At 37.7% G+C, this 12,711-nt stretch overlaps 1 protein-coding gene across 1 annotated transcript in view; it reads right to left on the reverse strand.

The window, feature by feature from the left end:
- Window positions 1-12,711, reverse strand: part of GDPD1 (glycerophosphodiester phosphodiesterase domain containing 1) — a 52,174-nt gene that overhangs the window by 21,690 nt on the left and 17,773 nt on the right. The window lies entirely within an intron of this gene.

Consider the following 12,711-nt stretch of genomic DNA (forward strand, 5'->3'; position numbering starts at 1 on the left):
ACAGGCAACAAAATTAAAAATAGACAAATTGAGCTTCTTCAAAATTTTAAAAGTTTGTGCATCAAAGGACATTAATAGACAACTCACAACAGAAGGCAACTCACAGAATGGGAAAATCACCTATCTATCTGATAAAGAATTAACATCTTCAATACACACAGAACTCCTAAAATGAAACAACAAGAAAAACAATCAGAGTGAAAAATGAGTAGACATTCTGCAAAGAAGATGTGTCATATGGTACTGGCACAAAGACAGAAATACAGATCAATGGAACAAAATAGAAAGCCCAGAGATAAATCCACGCACATATGGACACCTTATCTTTGACAAAGGAGGCAAGAATATACAATGGATTAAAGACAATCTCTTTAACAAGTGGTGCTGGGAAATCTGGTCAACCACTTGTAAAAGAATGAAACTAGAACACTTTCTAACACCATACACAAAAATAAACTCAAAATGGATTAAAGACCTAAACATAAGACCAGAAACTATAAAACTCCTAGAGGAGAACATAGGCAAAACACTCTCTGACATACATCACAGCAGGATCCTCTATGATCCACCTCCCAGAATATTGGAAATAAAAGCAAAAATAAACAAATGGGACCTAATTAACCTTAAAAGCTTCTGCACATCAAGGGAAACTATTAGCAAGGTGAAAAGACAGCCTTCAGAATGGGAGAAGATAATAATAGCAAATGAAGCAACTGACAAACAACTAATCTCGAGAATATACAAGCAACTCCCAAAGCTCAACTCCAGAAAAATAAATGACCCAATCAAAAAATGGGCCAAAGAACTAAATAGACATTTCTCCAAAGAAGACATACAGATGGCTAACAAACACATGAAAAGATGCTCAACATCACTCATTATCAGAGAAATGCAAATCAAAACCACTATGAGGTACCATTTCACACCAGTCAGAATGGCTGCGATCCAAAAGTCTACAAGTAATAAATGCTGGAGAGGGTGTGGAGAAAAGGGAACCCTCTTACACTGTTGGTGGGAATGCAAACTAGTACAGCCACTATGGAGAACAGTGTGGAGATTCCTTAAAAAACTGGAAACAGAACTGCCTTATGATCCAGCAATCGCACTGCTGGGCATACACACTGAGGAAACCAGAAGGGAAAGAGACACGTGTACCCCAGTGTTCATCGCAGCACTGTTTATAATAGCCAGGACATGGAAGCAACCTAGATGTCCATCAGCAGATGAATGGATAAGAAAGCTATGGTACATATACACAATGGAGTATTACTCAGCCATTAAAAAGAATACATTTGAATCAGTTCTAATGAGGTGGATGAAACTGGAGCCTATTATACAGAGTGAAGTAAGCCAGAAAGAAAAACACCAATACAGTATACTAACGCATATATATGGAATTTAGAAAGATGGTAACAATAACCCTGTGTACGAGACAGCAAAAGAGACACTGATGTATAGAATAGTCTTATGGACTCTGTGGGAGAGGGAGAGGGTGGGAAGATTTGGGAGAATGGCATTGAAACATGTAAAATATCATGTATGAAATGAGTTGCCAGTCCAGGTTTGATGCATGATACTGGATGCTTGGGGCTGGTGCACTGGGACGACCCAGAGGGATGGTATGGGGAGGGAGGAGGGAGGAGAGTTCAGGATGGGGAACACATGTATACCTGTGGCAGATTCATTTTGATGTTTGGCAAAACTAATACAATTATGTAAAGTTTAAAAATAAAATAAAATAAAAAAAAGATGTGTCAATAAGCACATGAAAAGATGCTCAATATCACTAATCATCAGAGAAATGTAATCAAAATACTTCACTCCCATTTAGTTCAGTTCAGTCACTCAGTTGTGTCCAACTCTTTGCGACCCCATGAAAAGCGGCACACCAGGCCTCCCTGTCCATCACCAACTCCTGGAGTCCACCCAAACCTATGTCCATTGTGTCCGTGATGCTATTCAACCATCTCATCCTCTGTCGTCCCCTTCTCCTCCTGACCTCAATCTTTCCCAGCATCAGGGTCTTTTCAAATGAGTCATCTCTTCACATCAGGTGGCCAAGGTACTGGAGTTTCAGTTTCAACATCAGTCCCTCCAATGAACACCCAGGACTGATCTCCTTTATGATGGACTGGTTGGATCTCCTTGCAGTCCAAGGCATTCTCAAGAGTCTTCTCCAACACCACAGCTCAAAAGCATCAATTCTTCTGCGCTCAGCTTTCTTTATAGGCCAACTCTCACATCCATACATGACCACTGGAAAAACTATAGCCTTGACTAGACAGACCTTTGTTGACAAAATAATGTCTCTGCTTTTTAATATGCTGTCTAGGTTGGTCATAACTTTCCTTCTAAGGAGTAAGCGTCTTTTAATTTCATGGCTTGCAATCACCATCTGCAGTGATTTTGGAGCCCCAAAAAATAAAGTCAGCCACTGTTTCCCTATCTATTTGCCATGAAGTGATGGGACCGGATGCCATGATCTTAGTTTTCTGAATGTTGAGCTTTAAGCCAACTTTTTCACTCTCCTTTTTTACTTTCATCAAGAGTCTCTTTAGTTCTTCTTCACTTTCTACCGTAAGGGTGGTGTCATCTGCATATCTGAGGTTATTGATATTTCTCCCGGCAATCTTGATTCCAGCTTGTGGTTCTTCCAGCCCAGCGGTTCACATGATGTACTCTGCATATAAGTTAAATAAGCAGGGTGACAATATACAGCCTTGATGTACTTCTTTTCCTATTCACTCCCATTCAAACGGCTATTAATAAAGAAAAGAGGGAAGGAAGTAAGAGAAGAAAAGAAAAACAAATGCCACAATATCAACAATCCTTGCAGACATTATGCTAGGTGAACAAAAGCAAAAATACAAATATTTTTTGATTCTTCTTATACAAGGTACCTAGGACAGTTTGTTTAACAAACTATAACGGTGGTTATTTCAAATGCTAAAAGATGATGTTCTTAAAGTGCTACACTCAATATGCCAGAAAATTTGGAAAACTCAGCAATAACTACAGGACTGGGAAAGGTCAGTTTTCATTTCGATCCCAAAGAAGGGCAATGTCAAAGAATGTTCAAACTACCACAGTTGCACTCATTTCACATGCTAGCAAGCTAATGCTCAAAATCCTTCAAGCTAGGTTTCAGTAGCATGTGAACCGAGACCTTCCAGACATACAAGCTGGGTTTAGAAAAGGCAGAGGAACCAAAGATCAAATTTCCAACATCCATGGGATCATAGACAAAACAAGGAAATTCCAGAAAAACATCTACTTCTGCTTCAGTGACTATGTTAAAGCCTTTGACTGTGTGGATCACGATAAATGGTGGAAAATTCTTGAAGAGACGGAAATCTCAGACCATCTTGCCTGTCTCCTGAAGCCTGTATTCAGGTCAAGAAGCATCAGTTAGACCTGGACATGGAACAACGGACTGGTTCAAAATTGGGAAAGGAGTATGTCAAGGCTGTATACTGTCACCCTGCTTAATTAACTTATATTGAGAGTGTATCATGTGAAATGCCAGGCTGGATGACTCACAAAAGCTGGAATCAAGACTGCTGGGAGAAATATCAGTAACCCAGGGAGGCGGATGACACCACCCTAATGACAGAAAGCAAAAAGGAACTAAAGAGCTTCTTGATAAAGGTGCAAGAGGAGAGTGAAGAAGCTGGCTTAAAACTGAACATTCAAAAACAAAGATCATGGCATCCGATCACATCGCTTCATGGCAAATAGATGGGGGAAAAAAATGGAAACAGTGACAGACTTTATTTTCTTGGGCTCCAAAATCACTGAGGACAGTGACTGCAGCCAGGAAATTAAGACACCCGCTCCTTGGAAGAAAAGCTATGACAAACCTAAACAGCATATTGCAAAGCAGAGAAATCACTTTGTTGACAAAGCTCTATATAGTCAAAGTTATGGTTTCTCTGGTAGTCATGTGCAGATGTGAGAGCTGGACCATAAAGAAGGCTGAGTGCTGAAAAAATGATGCTTACAAACTGTGGTGCTGGAGAAGACTCTTGAGAGTCCCTTGGATTGCAAGGAGATCAAACCAGTCAATCCTAAGGGAATTCAACCCTGAATATTCATTGGAAGGACTGATGCTAAAGTGAAGCTCTAATACTTTAGGCACCTGATGCAAAGAACTGACTCACTGGAAAAGACCCTGATGCTGGGAAAGATTGAGAGCAAGAGGAGAAGGGGGCGAAAGAGGATGAGATGGTTGGATGGCATCACTGACTCAGTGGTCATGAGTTTGAGCAAACTCTGAGAGACAGTGAAGGACAGGGAAGCCTGGTGTGCTGCAGTCCATGGGTTCTCAAAGAATCAGACACGACTGAGCAATTGAACAACAATGGTGGTTACCAGGGCTGTGGGGCGAGGAGGTTGGGGAGTTATTTAACAGGTACAGAGTTTTAATATGATATGATTAAAAAGTTCTGGAGACAAAAGCCACAAACTTCTAGATATAAGATAAAATACGTACTAGGGATGTAATGGATAGCATAATGAATACAGCTAACTGTTGTGATGATATACAGCAAAACTGTTGAGAGTAAATCCTAAGAGTTCTTTTCACAAGGAGAATTTTTTCCTTTATTCTTTTTATTGTATCGATAAGAGAGGGTGAAGGTTAGCTGAACCTATTGTGGTAGTCATATCACAATATATGTAAATTAAACCACCATGCTGTATGCTTTAAACTTATACAGTGATTGTATGTCAATTATTTCTAAAAAAAAAAAAAACAAAAAAAATTTTTGTAGAAATGGATAGTGGTGATGGTTGTATAACAATGTGATATACTTAATGCCACTGAACTGTATACTTAAAAATGGTTAAGATGGCAACTTTTACGTTATGTACATTTTATCATGATAAAACAAAAATATTTTAATTGTCTTTCAAAAAAGAAAAAACTTGAAAAGATCAGAACAGATAATTGCTAAGGTTTCTTTCCCCCTAAGATCTTATGACTGATACAGAAGGTATACCACAGTGGTTAAGAGAACAAACATTGACAAGAAAAAAAAAGGTAAACATGTGAGGTAATGGATGTGTTACTAACTTGGTGAGAATCCTTTCACAATGTATACACTCTTATCATTCATCACATTGTGACATTCTGAATACATTAAAATGTTGTCATTTATACTTCAGTAACTGGGGGGAAAAAAAAAGCACAGACATGGGAGCCTGCGTTCAAATCCTGGCTCTGCCACTTACTTGGGCAGTTATTTAGCTTCTCTAAGTTTATTTGCAAAGCAGTGATAACATTAGCTCTCTACACCTCCTTCCCACCTTGCTCCTATACTCCAAGCAGCCCCATGCTCTAAATATTCCTTTTGCCTGCAATGTCTTTCATAGAAAAACAACATACAATAAAATAACAGACAGTGGTGCTGGGGAAGACTCTTGAGAGTCCCTTAGACTGCAAGGAGATCAAACCAGTCAATTCTAAGGGAAATCAACCCTGAATATTCACTGAACAGGCACTTCTCGAGTGAGAATTTCTAACTGGCCAATAAGTTTATGAACAGGTGTTCAACATAAAAATTCCACAGGGAAACAGAAATTAAAACCACAATGAGACAGCGCTATATACCCAGCAGAATACCTAAAATTAAAAGGAACGATAATAAGTTAGCAAGACAGTGGTGCAATTGGAACTCTCATACATTGCTGATGGGAGTCTAAGTTGGTAAAATCCTTTGAAAAATATCCACCTACCTTATGACACCTCTGCAGAAGGGAATAGCAATTCACTCCAGTGTTCTTGCCTGGAGAATTCTATAGACAGGGAGGCCTGCTGGGCTATAGTCCATGGGGTCGCAAGGAGTTGGACACGACTGAGTGACTTAACATACACACACCCTATGACACAGCAATTCAACTTCTGCTAAATGTATATCTTCTGAGAGAGATGAACTCATTTGACCATTAAAAAACATGTACAAGATTATTTCACACCTCATGGATGAATTTTACAGATGTAAATTGAAAGCAAGAAAAGCCAAAGACAAAAGTATAAATACTGTATGATTACATTTATGTTATCAGGAACAGAAAAAAGTCAATTGATTGTAATAGAAATTAAAAAAATGGTTATCTAGTGGAAAAGAGTTCAGACTGGGAGAGGCCACAAGGGTGCCCTCAGAGGTGCTAGAAATGTTCTATACTTTTATTTGGGTGGTGATCACAAGGGTGTGTATATGTATATTAAAATTATTTGGGTTTGTGCATATTACCAAATGTATATTATACACACTACAGTAACAGTTTAAATAACAGTTTTTAAAAAAGATTTATTTATTTGGCTGTGCCAGGTCTTATTAATATCTGGAGCTTGTGGAATCTAGTTTCCCCACCAGGGACTGAACCTGGGCCTCCTGCTCTGGGAGCAGGGAGTCTTAACCACTGGACCACCGGGGAAGTCCCACAATAACAGTTTTTTTTTAAAGTCTTTCTTCTTCCCCTTGTCTGCTAACTCTTACTTGTTCTTTAGGTGTAAACTAAGAAACTAGCACTTCAGGACACCTTCTCTAATCCTGCCCTGCCCCCCGCATCCCAGACTGGATTTTGTAGCCTATTCACCAATTATTTGCCAAACTGCCAGGACTTCCTGTACCACCTGTGTTTACTAGGTCAGAGTACCTACCACACTCTTTTGAATATACCTATTTATCTTCCCCTACTTGCCCAATTAGACAGAAAGGGTTTCTGGACCGTGGCTCGTTTACTGTTGCATTCCTAGTGCCTTGGCACAGGGCTGCTCACAGCATGTACTGAATTAATAAATGAAGAGAGACAGCTCTCAGTATATGTAAAAAGCCTACACAGCACTTTATGAATCAACTACCACAGATGACATTTTCAAGATGAAAAAGAAAGTAAACGTAGGTGGGGCAGGCAGAGTGTTTTAAGAAAAAAGAAACCTTTCCCTTTTTTAAAATTCAAGAATGGAAAGAGTAAGAGCTGAGTGAGCAGAGTGAGCAAGCAGGAAGGAAAAACATAAAAGTAGGTAAATTACAGTTTGTATAATATATTCCCATACATTTAAATTGTTTCCCAGTGTTTGTGCATAAGGTCATGTCACTACAACTGGATACTAAATTCCTAGTGAGGAAGGGAATCTGTTTCTTATTTTCCAACGTTCACAATGTTGGGTATGTTGCAGGTAATCACACATTTCTAAACGAGCAGAATGAAGCTATGTAAATGTTCATCAGTGATGATCCATCGCTGTTGTTTAGTCGCCTAGTTGTGTCCGATTCTTTGTGACCACATGGACTGCAGCAGGCCCGCCTCCCTGTCCCTCACCATCTCCCAGAGTATGCCCAGGTTCATGTTCATTGCATTGGTGACACCGTCCAGCCACCTCATCCTCTGACGCCCTCTTCTCCTTTTACCCTCAATCTTTCCCAGCATCAAGGACCTTTCCAATGAGTTGTCTGTTAGCATCAGATGGCCAAAATCTGATGCCTCAGATTTTGCAGCCTCAGCTTTAGCATCAGTCAATAGTGATGATCCAAAGCCACAATGAACTGTTTAGTTGCTAAGTCATGTCCGACTCTTTCTGCAACCCTATGGGCTGTAGCCCGCCAGGCTCCTCTGTCCATGGGATTTCCCAAACAAGAATACTGGAGTGAATTGCCATTTCTTTCTCCAGGGAAATCTTCCCGACCCAGGGATCAAACCTGTGTCTCTTGCATCTCCTGCACTGTCAGGAGGATTCTTTATCACAGAGCCACCTTGGAAGCCCTGCTACTGCTGCTGCTAAGTCGCTTCAGTCGTGTCCGACTCTGTGCGACCCCATAGACAGAAGCCCACCAGGCTCCCCCGTCCCTGGGATTCTCCAGGCAAGAACACTGGAGTGAGTTGCCATTTCCTTCTCCACTGGAAGCCCTAGTGAGCACCATACGTCAAAGAATAAAGCATTCACATGGAATGGCATTGTGGATATCTAAATGAAAAAAAAGTAGGCATGGTATGATCCCTCTGATGTAAAATAAAGTGTGTGTGTGTATGTATACACTTTATATGCCTGACAAATTTATCTTTGGAGCCAACTACTTGAGAATTGTCTTACTTGATCTACCTCTGATAATCCAACCCCATCAGCATCCCACTCCAAAAGAACCAATGGTCACTTGCTGCCGTGTGCCAAAGTCTCACACTACTCCCCTATTTCTTAAATAATCTCCCCTTTTAGTGCTCTGATTATCACCAGCTGCTAAGAGAAAAACAAACCTGGCTCATTAATATAATTCTTACCAAGACAGTAAATAACTGTTAACTGTATGTGTCCTCTTCTAAAGAACATCCACCTTTGAAAAAGACTGCAATTGTGTTTGCTAGAACCACAGATGTGTAAAAATAAAATCTAAAAATAGGCAAAAATAGGTTTTAGGTTGGTAAATGTATTTTTCTATATTTTAAATTTTCTTTAAATATTATTATACTGTGCATAGCTTTTAGCTTTTTTTTTTTTTTTTAAGAATAAAAGGGGACTTCCCTAGTGGTACAATGGATGGGAATCTGCCTGCCAGGGTAAAAGCAGGGGTTATCTATATTATCCTGTATTTAAATCTATATTTCCCTGTATTTAAAAATACCTATGCATATTATCTAAGAAATCTTTCTAAGTATGAAGTTTGCCTTTAGCTGAAATGTTGGCTGTTTTTAGAAATGTTTAGGAATTATACAAAAAATATTTTTTATTTTATGATTACCTCTTATTGCTGCTGCTAAGTCACTGCAGTCGTGTCTGACTCTGTGTGACCCCATAGACGGCAGCCCACCAGGCTCCCCTGTCCCTGGGATTCTCCAGGCAAGAACACCAGAGTGGGCTGCCATTTCCTTCTCCAATGCATGAAAGTGAAAAGTGAAAGTGAAGTCGCTCAAGTCTTGCCCGACCCTTAGCGACCCCATGGACTGCAGCCTACCAGGCTCCTCCATCCACGGGATTTTTCAGGCAGGAGTACAGCTAATAATCAAAAATTTAGAATAGTAAGTGTATGTAGGACAATCTGTAAATTATTCTAATAAAGTCATCTCAAATTCGATACACAAATAGCTAGAACACAGCAAGAAAAGAAAACTATTTTTTAAAATCACTTTAGCCTTCAAACTTTCCCACAAATAACAATATGTATCTACTTCAACTGAAACACCAGATATTTTATAGCTGAATTTCTGATAAGCTGATGACAAACACAGAAAAAAGTTAGGGAAGCCAAGATTTCAAAATTTCTGGAAAAAGAAAAGAAAAACTCTAGCTCTAAAAGAAGAAGTGAAATTACTTCAAACTCCACAAAAACTGTGTGTCAAAACTTACAATAGACTCTATGTTAAAGAATTCATTTGAATCTCATGTATTCCTCAAAACATTGAGGTTATATTATTTCCACTTCAGAGATGAGATAATTAGTACTGTATTAATTAGACATTGTAAAAAAATTTTACCATGAGAATCAGGTCACTGATTAATTACTTTGATTGTCTGCCAACTTAAGCTTCCAGCTATTGCTAATACAATTTGCTTCTTTCTTTTACCATTCATATTAATACCACAGGGATCAAACTGTCCTATGGGTATTCACAACAGCAGCCTGGTTTAATAACCTAGTTTTATTAGCTCTTAAGAACCACACTTTACATACTCAAGGGTTTACTGGCTCTGTGTGTGTGAGTGTGTGTGTGTGTCTATCTTTGTAGTACAATTTTTTAGTTTTCGGTTCCATGCTTATTATAAATGGGGTTCTGCCTCTAACTTCTGTTAATAGTCAGCTTTGTTCCTGAGTGCTCCACTCCATATACCATTCAGTAATTGACTAGTGAGAGCCTATTAGTACCAGAGCTAGATCTAGGGACTGAGATCAATAAGGAAAATTCTTATTCTCAAAGAATCCCAGAAGAGCCATATTCATAACTTAAGAAAAAAGAAAGTGAAGTCGCTCAGTTGTGTCCGACCCTTTGTGAGTCCATGGACTGTAGCCTGTCAGGCTCCTCTGTCCATGGAATTTTCAAGGCAAGGATATGGAGTGGGTTGCCATTTCCTTCTCCAATTCATAACTTAAAGTGTCTGTAAAATCATTTTAAAATTTATTTATTCACTTATTTTTTGGCTGCACTGGGTCTTCATTGCTGCACGTGGCTTTCACTAGCTGTGGCAAGTGGGCTCAGTGTTATGGCATGTGGGCTTGGTTGCCCTGTGGCATGTGGAATCTTCCTGGACCGGGGATCGAATCTGTGTCCTCTGCACTGGCGGGCAGATTCTTAACCACTGGACCACCAGGGAAGTCCATGAAATTATTTTACAAGCCAGATTAAATAACTTTTTATAAACTGTGAAATATAATTATTTCTCTTTGTCAGTACTAATTACTTCTTTAGCCCGACTATAATATAATAAATACATAATGAATTAATTTTCCATATACTCTTAAGGTCCTTTCAGTTTTCTAAATGTAGCTTGTCCATATAACCTCACATTTTAACCTCAAACATTTCATAGTTTTAAAAGGAGCTTCTTCCTCTCCATCAAGTGATAGCTTTTCTAGTCCTGATATCTTTTCAATTTTCTGATTCATTTTAACCAGGCTTCCCACACCAACTATTTATACTTTCTTTTCAATATACACAGATATCAATATATAAATAAGATTTAAATATATGTAACAAATAAGATCTAAGTTTTAGCTGCTCATTGTATTTTCACTATTTCTTCTTCAACTACTTATCCTATCAAGGATAAACCATACTTAAGCACAGTGTCTGTCTTTTGCCAATTATGGATTATAACTGTTAATTTTTTTCATATACAATACTTTGAAAATAGTATGCGTAAACAGTTTTTTCTTGTTGTTCATGAAGTAAGTATATTTAAAAAAACCTTTCTAAGTGTCCTAGTGGTTAAATAAATAAATATTTATAAATGAAAGTAAAATTATAAGAAGTACTTATTGACAATATACTGATGCATTAGACAAAAGAAACAAAAACCCAAATCATTACTACCACCACCAACATCAAAAATCTTTTTTTAAGTTTAAAATTAAAGCTTATTTGGTTTAGGTTTTATATAAATTCCAAAGTCAATTAGCAAACAGCCATACAATGAAAGAGTTAAACAGCCTTAATATATGGAAGAGGTGCTTTCTTCTTTTAAAGTACCAGAAAAACCTCCAAAAAACTAAAGTGATAGAAAGCTACCACATGATAGAGAAGGCTGTGGTACTTTTCAATAGTTACTGCTTGAACAAAACAATATAAAAACAAACTGCTTGAAGACAGGAAATGAAATGTTGTATCCAGCAGGTAAAAATCATCTAAATTAGATATTCTTTGAATATAAAAAAATTTTTCAGGGGATCAAAATCTTCAAAGATAAAAAAAATTTTTAGGTACCATCCTTAGAAATAATGTATTATACAAATGCATCATCCTTAGAAATAGTTTATTATACAACTCAGTGTCTTAATTTCATAAAAAGAGTGGCTGGTAAAGATTTAGCAAAAATACATGGAGAAAACTTACAAAATAACATACTTTTACATAGAGAATGCTAAAATGACTCAGTCATGAGAAGTTTTTCCCCCAAGTAAAAATATATCACTACATCACAGGCAAAAAGTATCTGATAAATGATAGTCAATGTAGGTGTGTGTGGGTGTGTATATGTGTGTGTGAATCACAGTGAAAATTGTTCACATAAAATTAAACATATTTTGTTACAGGAGCTAGCTACATAATCTCAGTAGAGAAGATAAAGTAATTTACATTATTCTGCTTCACCATCAGTGACAGGAGGAAAGAATTTGCATTTTAGAGCTGTAAGAGACTTGAGATTACAGTCAAAAGGCATCATATTTTAGAGAGGAAGAATAAGCAATGCCAAATATAGAAGGATAGGATTTAGACAAAATGACTATGGAAAAGCAGTACCTTGGGACCTGAAAACAGGAAAAAAACTCTCAAGTGTTTTTGAATGATGAGAAATAGAACTAAACCTTAAGCCAAGTTATCCTGATTTATTAGCCCCAATTGTGTACATAAAAATGGTTGAAAATTATTTAAGAAAATATTTTCCTTATTAAATATGGATAGTAATGTTTTTAATGGAGGTTAACTTACCAAGTTTCCTATCTTATTCTTCAGGGAAAAGAAAACAGTGTTCTCAGCATTACCACAGACTGATGATAAGCAATTACTTTAAGACCAAGAACAAGGTAGCAATCCGCTTTCGTTCTTGTCTCTCCTGCTGCTTCTCTGTGAGGTGCTCTAAAAGACCTCCATGGGAAATATGAATAATTCAAAAACTGGAAAAAATAATTTACCTTTTTAAAAAAAAAAATCAATTACTCCTAAGGCTTCAAAGAAGAAAGACCAGATAACAGGTCCAGGTCTGTGGAAGAATTACTGAGTAGACACATAATCCTACACATAAACAAGAGCCAATGTAACAGTGTTTTCCTTTTCTCTTTCTCTCTGAGACTAATTAGCATTATGCACAGTATGTGCCTTGTTACAAACGTCTTCTTTCAGCTCTGGCACTATAGTGCCAAAACTCAAATCTAGTTTTTCAGTTAAGCAGAAGACAAACACTTGTTAGAACACTTCAGACTAACTAACTAAAAGAAAAAAAGATTATAATAAAACAGAAACAACTATCACAAGCAGATGCTACATGTATACTATCCTTAC

The sequence above is a fragment of the Bubalus kerabau genome, chromosome 4, assembly GCF_029407905.1.
Source record: "Bubalus kerabau isolate K-KA32 ecotype Philippines breed swamp buffalo chromosome 4, PCC_UOA_SB_1v2, whole genome shotgun sequence".
NCBI classification, from domain to species: domain Eukaryota; kingdom Metazoa; phylum Chordata; class Mammalia; order Artiodactyla; family Bovidae; genus Bubalus; species Bubalus kerabau.